The following is an 18955-nucleotide window of genomic DNA, read 5'->3' on the forward strand; positions in this document are numbered from 1 at the left end:
TTCATAATAACGTCAGCGCATATGGGACGGTGACACACAGAAGAGAACCGCACAGGACAGGCGCGGACCTGTGTTCAGTGATTGTCCGGTGTGCTTCTCTTCTGTGTGTCGCCGTCCCACTTGCACTGCGGTTAGAATGAATATTAACCACCTTGCCCAGTTTATAATGCCTTACTGTAAGCGCTCCTTCACTTATTTTGCGTCAAACACAACTCATTAGACAGGACAGAGTTAAGAAGTATTTACAAGCAGTTAGATTACGAACGGAGCGGTGTGACACGAACGCGATTGAATCGTATCACACTGTGACGCGGAGTACTGCGGTTGGATACTTTCCGGTTTCGGGTTATGTAAGCTGGTGTCCGTGCTCTCTATTTTCGATGGCTTTCACAACCGCCAGCAACGTTTATCATGCTTCGTAGCAGAGTAGGAAGGGGTGAAGTTCGAACGTTCGCATTGCGTCCTGTTATTCACGAACGAACGCGAAATGCGCTTGTGAAATACATTTACTTGATCCTTCAAATGGTCGCAAGAAATGTTGTTAGGTGAATATTAACTGCATCCTTCAACTTTGTAGTAGTTAAATTGACTTAGCCCTTACATGTTCTAATTCATTCAGAACTCATAAGAACAAAACATGCGTGGCGAAACAATGCGAAATTATTAGGAGCGCCACAACCAATTTCTCCAGTGAATGAATGCCGCGGCAGTGCAAGCGAGCCGCCACTCGAAAAGAGTTATGAATCAGTAGATTAAAAAAAAAAACAGTGCCGTTTCTCAAAAGGAATAAAATTTTCTAGAAATATCGCAGCATTAATCGTATATGCAGAGAAGAGGATACCACTTCAATCATATTGTGTTTCCCATTGAGTGCACCCTGCACAGCTCACTTTCTCAATACCCCCTCCCCCCCTTTCCCCCCCCCCCCCTTGTTGCGTCTAACAAAGGCCGGACAGTGGGACCTTCTTCTTCAGAGGCTCATCCATCCAAAAGAGTTCCCTCAATCAGGCTGTGGACCACCGAGGTACCGAGCCAATAATCAGCTAAGACGCGAGACCTGGATGGACAATGGAGTCGACACTATACTTGCGTCATACCCCAGTGCATCGACCGCAGCATGTACTCCATACAGCGAGAGAAGCAATCAATTCACGGATGTTCTAAATGTATACATGCTGTGGCAGTTTCTGGTTTGGTCACGCTCGCGTATATACTTGCGTGTCAGTGAGTGCGCGTGTGTATGCATAAACCACGTAAGAGCACATGCACTCGCATTGCCCCCCCCCCCCCCCCTTTCTTTTTCATTTTTTTTTTTTTTTAGTCGGGCGCTCTTACCTTCGAAAGTTTCTCTGCTGAAAGTTGGGAAGCGAATATGCGTAATCAGTGAATTAAATTATTCCGAGATTAGGCGAAAATAAAAGCAGTATAATATTTTCTCAGATGATTCCACACCGCAATATTCTGCGTCACTTGGTTTTTGCTGCTGCGCCACTTCTCATGCGAGGTTCTGATGGTCGCTGTCGGAGATTTTCCCCACAAATACAATGGGCGCGGTGCACAGGAACAGATAAATAAAACGACGCTGCATAAAGGGAAAAAAAGCTTTCTCGACAAAATACCGTCAGAAAAGCTGCGTTGCACAAAAAAAGAATAAAAAAAAAAACAAAAAAAAACATGCTGTGTTACTTTGTAGGGGGAATGACTCTTATTTTTTCTGTGTTTGACAGTTTCACGCCCGCAATATATTACAGTAATCAAATCAGTCCACCAAGTACGCTATATCTTATGCAAATAAATATATGTAAACGATAAGCGGGTAAAATATAATTTGAATGTGAAGTTTTAAGTTTATTCACGTAGTTGGAAAACAAATAGGAGAATTGCCCGAGATACCGTGGCATCCATGCTCTGACTTCGAAAGTGACACCTAAAGTGATAATCTACTGCATGCATCCTTACATGTTCAGGCCAAGTTAGAGTACTTTAAAGAACTTGAGTACCCCTGTTCATCACTGTTTATTTCATGTTCGTTGTGTCTGTTTATTTCAAGTAGTTTTATTTCTTGCATATAATTCATGTTTCCATTGTAAATCAATGTATTAATAGTGATATTTAGAGCGCCAGTGCTGTATTTTGCATGCCCGAGTTGGTTCCCCACCTCTCTCCTCTATGTAATACCCTCGTATTAGGGCCCTTAGGGGTACCGTAAATAAATAATTAAACAGCCTGTAGTGACAAGTGCCACTCTCGGTATAATTGGACTATGTTAATCACCACAAATATATTTCTCTTTGTCGCTGTTTTGGTCATATTTGGGCACTCTCTGGAGCCGTGTGTCCATTCTTAGTCGCTAATACACGAAAGACCTAACTACAACCAGCAAAGTACCTTGTAATTCAATAAAACATTTTCCCATTTATGCGCATTACTTACCAGACTTATTCACTGTTTCTTCAACACTTATGTGAGCCTAATAGAAGAAAGAGAGAACGGCGCAAAGTGTGATTTGGCTATTCGGTAAGCCTAAACAATTAAATATACAGTTTCTGAATAATGAGGTGCATTAACAGTGGCGCGGCGCGATAGGGAAGCTAATGATTACTTTATTGACGTGCTTTAACTAACGCGCCGCATTAGTCCTTACGCGTTTTATGGAGACAGAATGCGGTACAACATGAATACATAGGTGCTTAAGAGCGACTGCGAAGCGAATGCCCCAGGTCAGAACCAATGGCTCGTTCAATCAGCATTCAGTGCTTCATGTATTTCAAATCTAGCCTACTACAAGCGGCGCCGACAAAGGTCACCAACAAAGAACACACAAAAAGGTAGAACTGAAGAACTTGATTTCGTTCCAATTGCCGAGGACGGCTAGCTGAAGCGCCTGCGCGGAAAACAGAATCGAATACTCATTAGCAGTGCTTCTGACCACGCTGCGTGAACGGTAATGTTGCGGAAGGAGGGGTTTGTCACGAACACATCAGAATAAACAACGGTGTCGTAAAACAAGATAAGAAAACAAAGAGATGCACACGGCTGATTAGACTCGCGCCAGCGTTACGCAGCGATTGCCGCACGGCGCGCGAACTCGAGCGCGTGAAAACAGCGCCGCACGAGGTTGCAGCGCTGATCACTCGCGGGGCGCGCGGAAACTAGCGAATTTGTTCGATGGGCGTCGGGAGAGTACGCATGCGGTGGGCGCTGAAAGGGAGCGAGTCGCCGTTCCGACGTCACTCTTCCCTTCGCCTCTCCCCTACACCCCATTTCCCCTCCTTCTATTGTTTCCCCATGACGCTCCCTTTTATTGACCAACAGAGAGTTTCGCATTACCGGTATCGGCGCGTTTCCTATATAGCCTCATTCCCTGCTAACCACTCGTTGCGCTTTGCGTTATTTTTCCTCGCCCTTATCGCGAAAGCGTGCGCTGTTGATGTAACGAGGTTTATCGAGAACGAGAGACCGTTGCGGCTGCGGCGGAGATTTCACTCCGTTTGATGCTAACTACCGTGGCTGTGCTTAGAAGAATCTCTCTAGATCGAAAAACAAGAAAGCGAAGATTGCCTAATAACTCAGCTTGCTTTCCTCTTTACATCAAGGCTGGAAGAACGGATTTGAGAGAAGCGCTCGGCATAAGTGAACGTGCCTATGAACTTGTTAACCCTCAATGCCCAAACACAGTTCTACGTAAAGAAAAATTGTAACAAAGTGCTCGCCTTTATTTTTGACCATGGGGAGTACACTTTTGTAAAAAGCATTGAAGTGTTGTGTAAATGAAAACATTGTTAATATTAATGCATATTTAGTCATTCCTTTGCAGAACTATCCACAGCTGAAACGTCACTACAGCATATTAATAACGCAATTATGGGTTTTGCGTTACGTTTCCTGCGCTTAAATCAATATTATAAGGCATCAACTCAGCGTGGCAAACATAGTACGTTGGGAAATTCAGGCAAAAAAAAAAAAAAGATCTATATGACATCCGCTCAAAAACAAAAATAGGTGCGCTCTATGGCTGTGCGGTGAATCAGTGCGGCGAATCAAATTTACAACCTTCTGTCATTGCTTAATTAAAAACCAGAACTAAATAGAACAATATACAGTATACACATACCTATTTGATAGAAATCACGTGGCTATCACCAATTTCTATAATTAATTACGCAACATGTGCGGACCGAAACGCATCGGTGATGCCGTTAATGTTTCACCGCATTCCAAAAAGACGCTGTGCGGAATATTCGTGAATTTGTTACCGAATATTCAGTTCACAGCAATGCCCGTCTACATCATACAAGACGGCCTTCTATTGCCCCAGACATTGCATTGCAACAAAGTTTAAAGCTGGTACATAACGAAAAAATTTTCACTCCAAGATACGTGTTTAGAATAGACGATTCTTTCCCCCAATCTGTTTCACTTTATTGTTCAGCAAGAACGAGAACATTCATCCATGCTAAGGGAAGAAACAAGCAAGTAACCAGGACTTCAAGTACCGTTTTCTATTAGTGAACAATTACTTCGCAATGACGCTGGTGCATATTACATAAAAAAATTCAGAGCCCTTCCACTACAGTGAAGATGGAAGCCAGCGAAGCTGTGCCAATGGTGGGTCTATTGTAGTGACTATTGCCCCGAATTGGCGTATTGAATTGGCGTATCGTAGTTGGGCATCACCCAACCAAACATCTATATCATGAACGTTCCTGTTGAGAAACTCTCATTGAAACCTGGCCGTCGCACCGGGGAAGTTGGCACTAGCGTTGCCGAGGCGTGCACCACCGTTGTCGGGTTCTTGGAGGGCAAGACGACGCTGACGTTCGGCTTGAACATCGCGCTCCCTCAACTCGGGGTCCGCGGCTCTTGCTGACGTTTGGCCTCAACATCGCGCTCCCTCAAATGGGGTCCGCGGCTATTGGCTGACCATTCACCTGGGCTTCAGAAGCCTTCCCACTAGAATTGGCGCATCGACGACGGGCCCTTTCTCGAGCGCGTTCGTGGCGGCTTTGCTCAAACGCTTTACACGTCGTCAGTTGCCCATGAATGACTCATACCGCCTTAAGTAATGGCTCATATCCCCGAAAACGTGGCCTCCCCATTACGACGACAGAAGAGAAGTGAAATTCTATGCAAGAATGATTAGCGGACACGCAGCCAGCCGTGGAAGCAGACGACGACGACGACGAATGCGAGAGCAGTGGCACGTGCTCGGCACGACATCCAACGGCACGACCGTAAACCGATGGGTGCCAACGTGACAGTTGCGGAAGACGACGACGCTCGAGCCAATGCTGATGACGATAGTTTTTTTTAGATGCGAAGCATCTTATGGTCGGGTCTATGTCACTCCCTCCCTCCCACCGCCGTGCGGCGCCCACACCCCTACTGCGCATGCGCATCCTTCTCCCCCTCCTCTCCTCTCCTTGTCTCCTCTCCGCCCTCTTCTCCTTGTCTCGTCTCCTCTCGGCATTCCTCCTCTCTTCACCGACGCTCCTTTCCTCTCCGGATTGCGCAACGAATGGCAACACCTGCGGCTCCGCGCGCGATAATGCGATGCAGTTTAGGTTAGAGGCGCCACGGTAGGCGCCCCAGAGGCACCGGCAACCGTCACCAACACCGCGCGCGTTCGGTGCGAACGCGGGCAAAACGCCTACGGCGTCGACAACAGTTCTGTGCGTTGCTGGTGCTGCTGCATTTCCAAGTTTATGCAGCTGATAAAACTACCTTGAGTCGACCCCATGGCTGCCTCGCATGCTACTCAGGGTTCCCCTACGGGAAGATGGTGTAATTTTTTTCAACACGCGGACACGATCCTTGGGAACCTAGCCCTAAGCATCTTCGCTGTAAAAAGTTGTCGCAGTTTCACCTGAAAGGCGAAGCATCATTTGCGATAGCAAATTTGTAGAGAGCTATACGGAGTAATGATAGTAGCTTTATCAGCTGTATAAACTTGGACATGCAGCAGCACCGGCAACACGCAGAGCTGTTGTCGACGCCGTCGGCGTTTTGCCCGCGTTCGCACAAAATGCGTGCGGCGTTGGTGACTGTTGCCGGAGCCTCTGATATAAATAGGCACTTGGTGCCGCAGCTAAACGTCGCCTCTCTTCCCTCCCCCTCTCCCCCCCCGGCCTTTCGCGCGTCGGGAGAAGGCGCGTTTGCTCTACATATATGGTGATTGTAAAGGAGGAAAGAGACGCCTACTTCTGCAGCCCTTAAGGGAGCACGGCGCAGAACGCGTGTTGGTTCTTCGCCGTGGGTTCACTCCCCGTGAAAGCGCGCGTCCCTCGCGCCCTTTCACTCGCACATACAGCGTTCGGCGGCGCGCGGCGACGATTTCATCTCCATTGACGTCATACGGAACCTCACGGCGACGGCGACGCCGACGGCAGAAATCTGCTTTGGAGTGTCCATATAATTGCTATCGCAATAAAAGGAACTTGAACGTTTTCTTTTTTGTTTTGAAAATATGCCGAAGCTTCATATAAAGGAGAGCTTGTAGCTTGTAGTGCGGACAGTTTTCTTTCAGCAGGCGGCCGCGATAAATGAAAAAAAAAACAGTTATCGAGCATGTTTGTGGGCATCTGGTGCGAACCAGAAAGCCTCTAGACAAAAATTGTTATTCGATCCACGGAATAGCAGATCAGACACCATATTGTATTGCTGTCTGGTGACGTCATGGGACTATTCTGCCTGCCGCCGTGAGAATGCGAGTATATAGCACAAACGATTGCCAAAAGAAAAGCGGGATGCAAACTATACTTACAGCAGCAGTCTTGTGAGGACCATTAGTACAGTATCCTGAAACAGATAAAAAAGAACAGTGAGCGCAATGATAAGAAGACTCATAATATTCGCAGACTCTTTTACCATTTTTCTTTTCTTCTCGAATATATACTTTTTTTCACGCAAAATAAAGCGCTGTTTAGTATTTTTCACACAGAATGTATGTAAGACGTAAGAGTTACATGCCTAGCAAATCAAAATGGCGAAATAGTGAAGAAAGCAGATTCACTAATTATTTTCTTTAAGGGAGACGTCAGAATTGCGAAACTGAAAGCAGGACAAGTGAATTGAGGCGTATGCTTAGCAGAAATTCTTAGCACTTATCGAGAAAATATTTTGAAAAAAGAAATTCAAACTTGAACGCCAACGCATTTTGTAGGAAATATTATGTACCCACCGTGTTGGCTTAGCGGCTGCGGCGTTCCGTTAGGTTAGTTACGTTAAGTATTAGTAAGGGACTTTCAACGAACTTTCAGTTATTTAGGTAGTTAGGTTAGCTAGTTAGGTAGTTGTTAGTTCTGTTGGGTAAGTGTTTAGTCTGGTTAACTTCCACTTCCTAGCTAGCTAGTTAGGCAGTAATTTCGGTGGTTGTTAGGTAGCTAAATATTTACTAGGAGTGGCGCAAACGTTTGACTAACATTCAGTCAGCGAAAAGTTTTCGCTAGTCCGTGTCTCGCCCTTCTCGTCTTCGTCACTTTGACGCAGTATCTGTTCCTAAGCTAACCGACTAGCACAGCAACAAGTTTTGCTGTGCATAGGCACAGCTACTCGAATATGCTACTCGCATTCACTGTGCCACGACACAAAGGCATACCTGCCAAGTCTCTCGAAAGTTTCGTAAAGGTTACGAATATTTTCTCGGTTTACGATTTCACGAATTGTGCGTCCAACATTAAGGTGAATAATTTTTGTTGGCGAAGAAGTTTTGTAGTCAACCTTCGAACCTTCCCTTGTTAATCTTCTGGTGGTGAAATAACGCGAGAGCAGTACCTGCTTCCAGCATGCTTATTCAGACATGTTGCTGTGGCACGCAGTATTGGCAACAGTTGGAAAAGTAATTGTGATCTAAAAGCAATGTGTTGCTTATCAGTCTTTGGTGCTCAAAGATTGTTGCTGCTTTTAAGTCCAGGGCAAGCTTTAAAGAAATGCGTGCTATGCCCCTGCATTCGTCGTGTCCGCGGGATTTTACAAATTTTAAAGTCGAGAGATTGACACGTTTGGCTACTTGTTGCTGTATTTCCCCCCTTCGTTGTTTCTAACATGTCGCAGCCATGTCGCTTAAAATATTAAATTCTGAGGAAGCTAAAATGTCATCAAAGCTACTACTTTTCAGTGCTACATCCCATAGATGATAAAATACGAGAATAAAATATACTTTTTTAATACTGATGTTGTTACATGAACGTGAGCGCTCTTTGAGAAGCAAGAATGCACGGAACACTGATACGCCTGTTTCTAAAGCCAGAATATCGGTACGTTTTCTTCGTTGTCAGATTACAGCACATACAGAAGCAGTTCGGGTCAATTTGCTGGAGTCATACCAAGCATGAATTCGAGAAGAATTAAGAGGAAGGACTCGAATGATGCAACCGCACCAGACGCAATCGCTGAGCTATCGGAGAGCAGTATTAAAACGTAAAATACAGGTATCTGAAATTAAGTGCGTATCCTTCGCACTGCTCCGCGCAGCTTATACCTACCCACTATCTTCGTATCTATTCAAGTAATGAGAGCTTCCTGTGTATGAGCACTGCCAACGAGGGAGTGTTGCAAAATCAAAAAATGGACATTTATTTCGACAGACCACAGTACAGATATTTCATATAACTGGCCGCAGTTGAGTAATTATGTCCGAGTGCATTGTTAAGCATGTACATGACGTATATGCGTAGGCTAGCCCGCAGCCCTTGCGAACTACATTTCTTTTGTAGCTTAGTTAGCGCTTAATGCAAGAGCGAGACAATCAATAATGGCAATTCAAGTGTTCTTTGTTTTCATATAATTTAAGGGCATTTATTACGCACTTCTTCCACATTTGTTTATTTTTATGACATACCAAAAAGAGAGTAGTTATCGCTGATAGGTTATTTGCACTATATATATGCAACATGTTAACAATCTTAAATATTTGAAAAGTCGCGTTCTTCTTCGAGCAGGATATAGCCTCCTTACCACTTAAGCGGACACATAACGTCGGGACATGGAACCGTGAATTTGCTTTTAAACGACGATCACTCTTGAAGCCTGCATTCGAATCTTACGTTTAATACGTAAAATGTAGTTTTTGCCGTTGAACGTTTTTCCTCATTGGGTGGTTTTATGCGGGGCGCGTTCGTTCAGGCACTACGGCCTCTTGAAAGGAATTTGGGTTTGTCCTTTTATATTTCTCGACTGGGTGCGTCTGATTCTCCTTTTACCTGCGAGACAAACGTTGAGATGCGTTTTCTTCTTTGCAGCGCATCAGTGCCTATCAGACAAACCTCGCTTTACAGGCACGGAAAGAAGAGAGAAGCCGCACTGAGCCCCGCCTAGGGCAAAAACGGCTCGGTCTTCTTTCTAATGATTTCGCGTTGTCTACAAAGCAGAGCTGCAAAGCAGTATGGCTGCTTTTCTAGAACAATATCAAAACGTAACCGAAAAACATTCTATGATGCCTTTTTTGAAGACGCGTTGAAACCAGTCGAATGAGCGACTTTAAACGAGCACGTGCATTCAGATATATGCAGGTCTTGGCGTAACTTACGTCACTACATGACAAGCGGCACGCTTGATTCAAGACAACACAACAGAAGCGGAACGGGACTAAAGCAAAGCTGTAACCATAGAGAATTAGGATAGTTGATTAGCCTCAAGTCTCCCCCGCCACACCACCCGGGCCGAGTTCAACTAACTTTTTCGCAAGTTCACATCTTACAATTTCATAAAAAAATATTGTTATCCGACAGGATACTAAGTTTTCAGAGGCCTAAATGTCAAAGCTTTCTGTGTCAATATTAGGAAGAAATTGTTATGAATGAGTTGTGAAGGAGACGTCATAGGTCGTCCTATGTTTATGGATCGAATTTCCGGGTTGCCAATGTGACGTCATGTTGAGGAGCAGCAAACATGAGCTGCCGCTTAAGCCAGGTATGTGACGCGTTCCGCGCCTAGTACGCCACGAGCGCCGTTTCCTTGCCATACTCGCATTTATTCGCTTCCATCATCCCGTGACCGCAGATAGCGCTACAAACTATCTTTCCGTTCGCCACACTAGGCCTAACCGCCATTATGAGTCAACAAAATCTATTCATTTATTATGCATACGCCTTTTTCGCTGCTCCGAACAAGCGGAGTTTCCCGTGGGCGCCATCGTCTTTCCTATGCTCGTGTTTGCACAAGCGAAAGTCCGTAAATGGCCGCTCTGAGTGTACTAACGCTACGGCCAGTGGGAACCGCCGAGTACTGCTACTGCGTGACGTGTGGCGTTGCTAATGAGGTGCGACCAAGCGCTTGCTCGTTAACGTCGTCTTAGCCACGCGTTAGCATACGGGCGCCCATTTGGGCCTTCACGCCCAGAGAGCGCGCCAGAGTTAACACGGCAGACTCGAAAGAAAGAGGCCGCTCGGCGCGGTCGAAGGAAAAAAAGCAGGGCTAGGAATCAGCTAGGAATAAAACTGCGATAACAAACACCGACAAATGCGGAACCATGGAGCCGCACATGGAGCCTTAGAGAGTGACGTCTGTCATTTCTTTTCTACTGGACGTACACGGTGCTTCGTTTCGCGCATGAATGTTTGAAAAATAGGAGCTGCTCTTTCGGTGATGTGAATGTTAGGCTCATTTTGTTCTTAGTATCTCGACATCTATTCAGCTTATCTTATTTGCATGTGTTTCTTTCGTTAGCGAAAAATGCTGCGCCAGTATGTGTAATGTGGCACATAAAGAAGAACGAAAGAATGCATGCCTGTGAAAAGAACGTTCGTACAAGCAAAATAGCGTTCAAAGGAATGTACGTTAAGGCTGCATTTTCCTTGGGGTCATTTTTCGATTGCTTTAGCAAGACGTTACGGACTTTTTTTTTTTTTTAGCCCCGCAGTGCATCACAATGTTTCTTAAATTCTAAGCGAAGAGATTCAGCTGAATTCCGCTTGCGACTTACTTTTCCTCCCGGCAATATCTTTCATTGCTATTTTTTTCGCCACAAATGAATGATAATGATTGAATGTTTAGTCATAGATGACAGCACTAAAAGAATAATATTGAGTTATTGCATCACCGAGTAAAATACTGCTCCAAGTAACAACTTTTTTTGTATGCACAACCTCAAGCTCATACCTTCGACAACCCCATGTGTCACCTCTACCTATCTCTCCCACGGGTTGTGCAGTACGTCAGTAACCACACATCTGCTCATATTTTGTACAGACCACAACAGTACCAGGCTTATTCGAGACGCCTTTCGGTGGAAAAAAACGGCGCTTGCGACTTCGAAATCATAATTATTGTGGCTGCAAGAAGAGTGTTTTTTTATATATACATCATGTTTGAGTGGGAAAACAGGCATGCACGGTGCATAAGGAGCAGTGTTTCTAAGCTATTGAACTATCATCGAAATAATTTTGCATTTCTTTGAAGTCTCTTTTAGCGAAACAAATAGTACCAAGCGGATGTTTACTTTAGATGGTCTCAGAATTTCAAACGTATAAATGCATTTACCACGGTGCTATGTAACGATGGAAACCAAGATCATGATAATATTTTCTTAGGGCAATGGCCCTGCTATCTAAGACCATTCTTGCGCACTATTTCTCGCCGAGAAAACAAAGTGAGCTTGTTTGACCAAGCATCTTTTTCTTGCCATAGACTTGGGTTATTCTCGAACCCTTTTAAGATCCTGTACAAATTTTAAACCATAGATACTCGCATCTTGAAGTAATACAGAAACACAGAAACAACGCGTACTACCACTGCTTGCGCGGAAAACAGATGGAAAAAAGAGATAAGCCGAGGAAAATATACGCTAATACGAGCCAGCGGGATGCTTTTGATTACCGGAGGACACGTTCATTACCTCGACGCGATGCTTTCATCCGATCATATATTTTTCCTTCTTTCTTCTGAGGCTTGCAAGTTCGCCTTTTACAAGCCGCATTCACGGCACTTCATCGGCTGTGTTTAGTGGAGTTTCCTCATCAAAGAAGAGTCGGCTAGCGTCGCCTCGGGCATGAGTCCGCAAAAACGCGCGCTCTATGTGAGTGTCCGGAATCTGGCGGGAACCGCCGAGTAAGACAGCGTTCCGCTTTTATCTGGCATGATTAATAGCACCGCAGTACGTTACGCGCAAAACTTTTGCTGGAAGAACAGCAGCACAGACAACACTGGCCGCGATCACTGCTTCTGCCCGATACCTCTTCGCCACGAGCACTAGGGTTTGTGCAGTTCATTAAAGGCTTGATCTCAAGCACCCCTCCTAAACAAAGGGCGAGCGACGGCGGTGCCTCTGCTATCGCTGCATGTTTTGATGAAGCCCCCCTTCTTTGACGCTTTTGTCTGTCTTGTAAAGTTAGGCACCATAAACAAAGACCCCCTCCGCCGGTTAATTCATCATTCACAGACAGGGTAAGGTGAACGGGTATGAAGATTCCAGTAAACAGGCATGAAGAAGGTGAATACAGCATCACCCGTGGTGATGCTACGAAACAAAATGTAGAATAGTCGCAAGCAGAGACGAAAAAAGAAAACAAGAAAAAAGGCAAAAAAGGCATTATAACTTGCTCGCAGAATAAGCGAGCAAGTTATAATGAAAACTGAAACAATGAGAACAGAAAGATGGGGAGAATGTCGTAAAGATAACCAATAATAAACCACCACCATGGTTGCGTCACTCAAGGGAGGGTTATGCCAGTGCGATGATGTTGCGCGATGACATAAATAAAGGAACTGTCCTATTAATTTTTGTTAGGAGAATTTGGCAAAGCTTACGTTGCCGGCTACCGCTGAGTTATTGAAGAGCACGGTAGCACCAATGAAAGCTAAACAGTAGAAAAATGACCGAGAGGCACAGTCAGGTATAATAAACAGATTGTGCAAACGTCGACATGTTCGCGGCAAGTACACATAAAACCATTTGAAACACCCTAACCCTTTGTTTGTACACAGCACTGAAATGCACGTTTCCCGCGGTCGCAGAAGCAGCGACACGTCCACTGATAGCTCTCTACAATTCCTTTTTTCTGTACCTCAGAAAGGCACTTACATTTCCCCTGTGTAAGGAGTTACTGCGCTGTTATTGCAAGTCCCTGAACCCTGCAAGCAACGTGAACTCATAGCGTTTGCGGGTAGCAGAATTTCAGAAGTCATATACACGATCAAGCGCAAGGAATGATCATTGACATGTTGTCCTTTTTGTTGAGTTCTTTCATAAAGGTCCAAAAAAACAGTTCGTTATTGACCGCCGCTTTGGGCACTGTATAGTTGCGAATCTTTGCTGTTCAGTGCCGGTTGATGCCTGATTGGTAGGCTGATAAGTAATCGTTGAAGCGTATCTAAAGCTGCGAAATATCGACCACAGATTTGCTCATTCTCTTGCGACAGTTTTCAGAGTCGCTCGCAGCTTTCTATAGTGATGCTGAGTAAGACGCGTTCAGATACGGCAGCATTCAGAGAAGCACATTGTGGCTGAGTTTATACGTGCGTCTTTATTGCACATAATGCCACAACGCTAGCAGAAGGGGCATTGCCAGGCAAACAGCCATTGTCGCACAAAAAAGGCACATAGAGCCATTGTCATCCGCTTGACTGCACATTACAGTCCCTTACCAGCTATCAAACACTGTTCACTCTGATTTTCTGTTCTTCACCTGCACCAGCTTCCTTCATAGCTTTTTCTTTCTTTCCAACCAGGTCCAGCTATCTATAGTTCCTTGATGGAGACGACGGTCATCGGTGAAAGCAAAAGGTGGGGGACTATTGCGGAAGAAAGAAATCAAAATCATGGAGGTCGGATTGCTTCGAGCATCGGCTCGGAACGATCGCCTGAATGAGGGATTCCGCCAGAATGGGTCATATTGGTGCCCTTCTATTGAGATCCCGCGCTGACTTACTCCCGACGACGTCGGTCTTTCCGATGCCTCTGGCGCCCGTTCACAGGTGTGCGTCTGTCCAAACTTGGAAAAATAAGGACGAGCTAGAGGAGGCGAAGGATCTCCGGGATCCTTTCTCATCGCGAAGGCGATTCTTTTCTCTTTGATGTCGATGATGATCGCAAGAACGTAAAGACATTCGCAGTGGTGTTGCTGCATATCGCCGGCTGGACCGGCGAATTGGTCATCGTACCCCGTCCGGCATCCCCTGATGGGGCTGACCATCTAAGCATGCAGAGCTTATGGAAATGGTAGCTTTGTGGTTTTATCACTGCTGTCGTCTCGTCGGAATGCGGTTGGTGAATGAGTCTGCACTTTTGGATGGCACGTTCGCCAGGTCAGCTAAGGAGCTGATATCACAAATGACGGGCTGCTGGGCCGAGCAAGGCACGTGGCATTCGCGAGAGCACATCAACCGGGTCTGTATTACTTCGGCACAGAAATGCCGGAGACCGAAAGAAAATGAGGCGAGTTAACTCCATCATATCGGGTACCGTCAATGTAAGACCAAAAAACGTAGGAAACAAACAGTAGCAAAAAATATAAAGGAAATGGAGGGCCATTTTAAGGCCTGGGTAAATTGGTTTCACAATCTGTAATAGGCGCGCAATTACGGCACATATATGAATGGCGCTAGCCATACCACTCAAGATTTGCATTTTTATCGGACGCCTTTCAACGAACAAAAATCGAGGGCTTAGGCGGTGTTATTAACCTTGGATATCTTTTACAGGATCCGAGAAGCGCGTGAGGTCATATTATCAACCTATCAGATGTCCTGCGCTCCGAGCGGAACGAGACGAAGCTCTTCGTAGGCTGCGTGTAGTTCAGAGTTTATTCTCAAGATCATTAGGGACGTAACGCATCGTGTAGTAAAAGAATGAGCAGAGTAGGAAGCGCACAGGCAAACAATAAATGAAGAGTTTTGTAGGTATTATTTTAATTTTCTTCATATTACTGCTGAGGAACAGCCAGAGCTAACCGTGCAGAACACACCCTCTCGCGCTCACCGAACCCCTCCCCCCCCCCCCCCCCCTTTCACCCATCACCTCACCCCTTCCGCCATAAAGTTACGAGTCAACCAACGTACTTTTCTCTTGTTGTCCGCTTACTATGATCCAGCCCATGTGCAGCTTGCACTGCCGCATAGACATGTACTTTAATAAAGCCCTCCTCATGCAGAAGCCACCGTAGTGGCTTAGCGAACTTGTCGCCCACGATCCAACGACTATAAATGTCGGTCTGACCCGTTTGTTGCTTGACAGCTTTTAACATCTTCTCTGTAATAAGCCTAATTTTAGGGCACTTCCACAACAGGGGTTTAATGTCCGCTGTAGAAGCTGCAGCAGAACATTTTGCGCAGTTCATTGGGTCTTCAGGTGTTGGTGTTAAGTTCAGGTAAAACGCTTTCCATATTTAGCGAGTGAGGTGAATCCATCTTTCACAGCACGCGTTGCTCCTTCAACCTTTTTTTTATTCATTGTTGATGCTTCTCAAAAATTATGGCCCAGCAAACTGAGGATCTCTACTTGTTTCTTTCTTTCTTCTTTCTTTCTTTTTTTGTTTGTTTGTGCTTCCTGGAGCACAAATGAGGATTCGCCGTGTCGTTTCATATCTGCGAAGAAGGCATCGCGTTTCTGCGACTAGGTTCAACTGTTAAAACAAACCCGCACACTCGCATAAAAGTATATAACTGAGATCTGCAAGGAGCCAGACACGTTTATGCAGTCATACGCGTTTTTACGCTCCTGGGCTTGTATTTCCGTATTTCCGGACCATACCGCGACTGTCTGCGATTCATTTTTAAAGGAAGCATTAGCAAAGCAACCTTGTTCTACAACACTCTAACACACATTATGCGAAACTTCAGTGAAGAGCGCTCTGCTCTCCCCTCCTGTGGCAAACTCATCTGCATGTATTCTATCTGGAAGTGATGTCCACATAATGACCGCGGCGGAAGCCAAGAGACAGCTGCTGCCCCGAACACTTAAAAAATGTGCTAGCCAAACTTGTTCACATTCTCAAGCCAAGATGCCACTGTTCACATGCTAATGGGAAGACACAACTGAATAATGATTCAGACTCTTTTCACAGCTCATATGTAGCGAGAGATAAATAATGTATGATAACAACACAGGTTGCTTAACTAATGGCATATAATTACATAACATATATGCTAAGTTTGGTATGATTATACTATTTATGAAGGCCGGTATATGTATAGTCACTGTGTTTCAAACAGTTTTTGTCAGGTGTAGATAATTTCCTTTTTTTAGAAGCGTGGAACATATATGACTGCGAATGGGGCTAATCCTAATAGTAGTAGTTAGGTGTTCTCACTGAATATGGGGCGCACCGCTCTTAATGTCAGCCCGGTTACACATAACATGCGACATAAAACACAGGAAATGGCAGGAGGATGGCAGTCGCCTTCCATGCCGGTGCGCGCGCTGCTGGAGACAACGCATATATGACGAACAAACTGCATATGGGCTGGCTAACGAATCTTTTCTCGCCGGAATTATGCACTGGAACAACAAAAGTTACATGGATTTTTTTCATTGCAACTAATATGACCCTTCAAACACACAATTCCTTTATAAAGCGTATAAAGTGCGTAGGTTGCTAAACGTGTTCGGCTGTTCGCTTAGATGACAATCATCGTAAATAGCTTCTGCAATTCTTTATGTTTCTTCTCTTTCTTTTTTGCAACATTCAGGCAAACGGTCAAGTATCTTTTCCTGGAGCCCCCTAAAGCGGGAAGTGAGTGCCGCTGACTTCAACAAACTGACGCAAAAGAAAACAAGAATTCTGACAAGAAAGAAGGGAACTGGGAGAAAGCACAGCGTTCTTTGTCTACGTAGTCGACGTCAAGCCAGATGAATGCCTTCCAAGAGTAAAGACGTCAGAGCGTAGCCGCGCCTGCCTTCGCGACGGGCTTCCCAAGATTCGCACCTTTGAGACAGAATGATGTATCGTTGGTCCACAGCGTCGCCTCGTCCGGCTATCATGCGCTGCGCACCTGAACAGAAGAAAAACCGCTCGACTCCTTTCCGCTTTCCTTGTATCCCGCGCGCGCATTCATTTTTCGCGCCGCCAACCGTGTCGTGCGACGGTGCTGCGCGGCGTTTCCGGAGATACATCAGGCGCCCTATAGTTCCGAGGGACTTTGATGCAGCGTTGAACAATTGTCAGCGCAAACAAAGTGAGGTTTGGTTATAGAAAACGGGAAGACGAGGCTTCGGAAACGAATGGTTCTGAGAAAGTAGTGGCATCAACGTCTGGTTTTCTTCTGAAACGCCACGTTGATGCACCTGTAGTTCCATCACGCAGGAGACGGCAGGAACTCAGGTAAGCGGCAAAAAAAAAAAAAGAGTGCGGTTTTGCACCGAAACTTCTCATGTATCTTCAGGCTAGGTAGTACCTTCATACATTCATACATTCAAAACAGGAAGCCAGGTGAACGAAGGATATTTCAGATGAGCGTCGAAAGGTGTTATTTTAGGAAGCAGATCGACAAGTTAAAGTTTGAAGTTGACTGTAGACGCCCTTACACTATACATACACACTTCTGTGATCGAACTTCTGGGGCCCAACAAAATGGCTAAGGGGTCCCAAACCATTCTGATAGTTTGTGAAAAATTCAATGGCAAGTGTGCGAATCTTTTTGAAAAATACAATTATTCATACGAATAACACTCTGGACATGCATTAAAAGTGAACGCAGCAGGACATCAAATATTAAATGGTAACAATAACAATTTGGCTTGTGAGTTATACATGGTTAACAGGAAAAGACGCAAACTATATAATATTATGGATTGGATCCCTAACACCTTTTTTAGGAATCAATGGAGAGTCAGAGAAAGCTTTGGATAATAGCAAAGCCGTTCCGAATTATAACTCATGTGTAGACATCACGGTTAATGAACCTGCTGCTTTTGTTCTCTCAAAACTGCATTCGGCCAAGGCCGAGACGTTTCAGACGCAGTTAATTTAATTCTGACATAATTGTTAAAAATGTGCGTGCTATTGATTGACCTTCTATGGAGTATAGAGTATTCCCAATGTTGTATCCCAACTATTTCAGCATTGGGAATGGTAGAACGAAAGAGCATGACGGTAAAATTGCAAACACAATCGAACACATCCATATCATCCGCAGCACCATTTGAAACATGCGGCCAGGCAAAAAGAAAAGAAAGAGCAAAGGCAAACACGTGGCACTTTTGGTATCCTAAATCATTGCCTGCGCAATATAAGTAGGTAAGCAACTAGAACAGCAACACGACGACGACATCGCAATATGACGACGAGAACAACGAAAGTGTAGTCGTGGCGCGACCGCGACGACGGCACGACGACACTTCGTTGAATGACTGTACGTCATGAGACTGTCCGTTTCTGAATTGTTTGTAACGAAATGTGTCTTGAACAAAAATTAAACTGAAACTGAATAGCACCCAAGAAATCATGGAGCTGTGCTTGTGAAAAGAACGCTGAGAAGACTACTGCCTTTTCGGAGTATTACTGTAGCAAACTGGACGAAGTCTAGATAGGTGCGCGTTGTTGCGCTCACGCGCATGCGTCTGCCTTCACCGAGCGCCGAAACCGGGCGAAACTGTTCAGCGTGATAATGTGCCGTCACGTATGGTTGTTATCAATTCAAGTGCACGCGACGCCACGTGCGCTTCCACCAATGAGAGAGGAGCGGCTCCGATGGACGAACAAGTCACATGGTCACCGAGACAGACCACGCCGGTAGCCAGCAACGCACGTCGCGGCGCTACCAGTTGGTGCGGTGATTTGGGTTTGTTGTGTCGTGTGCTCCGAGGGACACAGCTTCGACTTCGACTTCTCAGTCAGTAGCTTCGCCCGGCTTCTTCGGACGTCCACGCAAGTACGCGAACGAGGCCGTCACAATGCCCTTGAATTGTTTCTGTAACTGCTCAAAGCCCAGGCGGACTCTACATAAAATCGTTCAAATAAAAATGGGGTCTAAAAGTGCCCGAAAGTATTTGCGTCATAAGAGACCAAGTTTCGCTTTCAAA

General features: G+C 45.3%; 1 protein-coding gene across 2 annotated transcripts in view; it reads right to left on the bottom strand.

Moving 5' to 3' along the window:
• Window positions 1-18955, bottom strand: part of LOC119456308 (nephrin-like) — a 311635-nt gene that overhangs the window by 136289 nt on the left and 156391 nt on the right. For both annotated transcript variants that reach the window (XM_037718006.2, XM_049669715.1), the window contains exon 3: window positions 6764-6798. The gene's annotated coding sequence lies outside the window, so the exon portion shown is untranslated. The remainder of the gene's footprint in view (window positions 1-6763; window positions 6799-18955) is intronic.

This window comes from Dermacentor silvarum, chromosome 6, assembly GCF_013339745.2.
Source record: "Dermacentor silvarum isolate Dsil-2018 chromosome 6, BIME_Dsil_1.4, whole genome shotgun sequence".
Lineage (NCBI taxonomy): Eukaryota > Metazoa > Arthropoda > Arachnida > Ixodida > Ixodidae > Dermacentor > Dermacentor silvarum.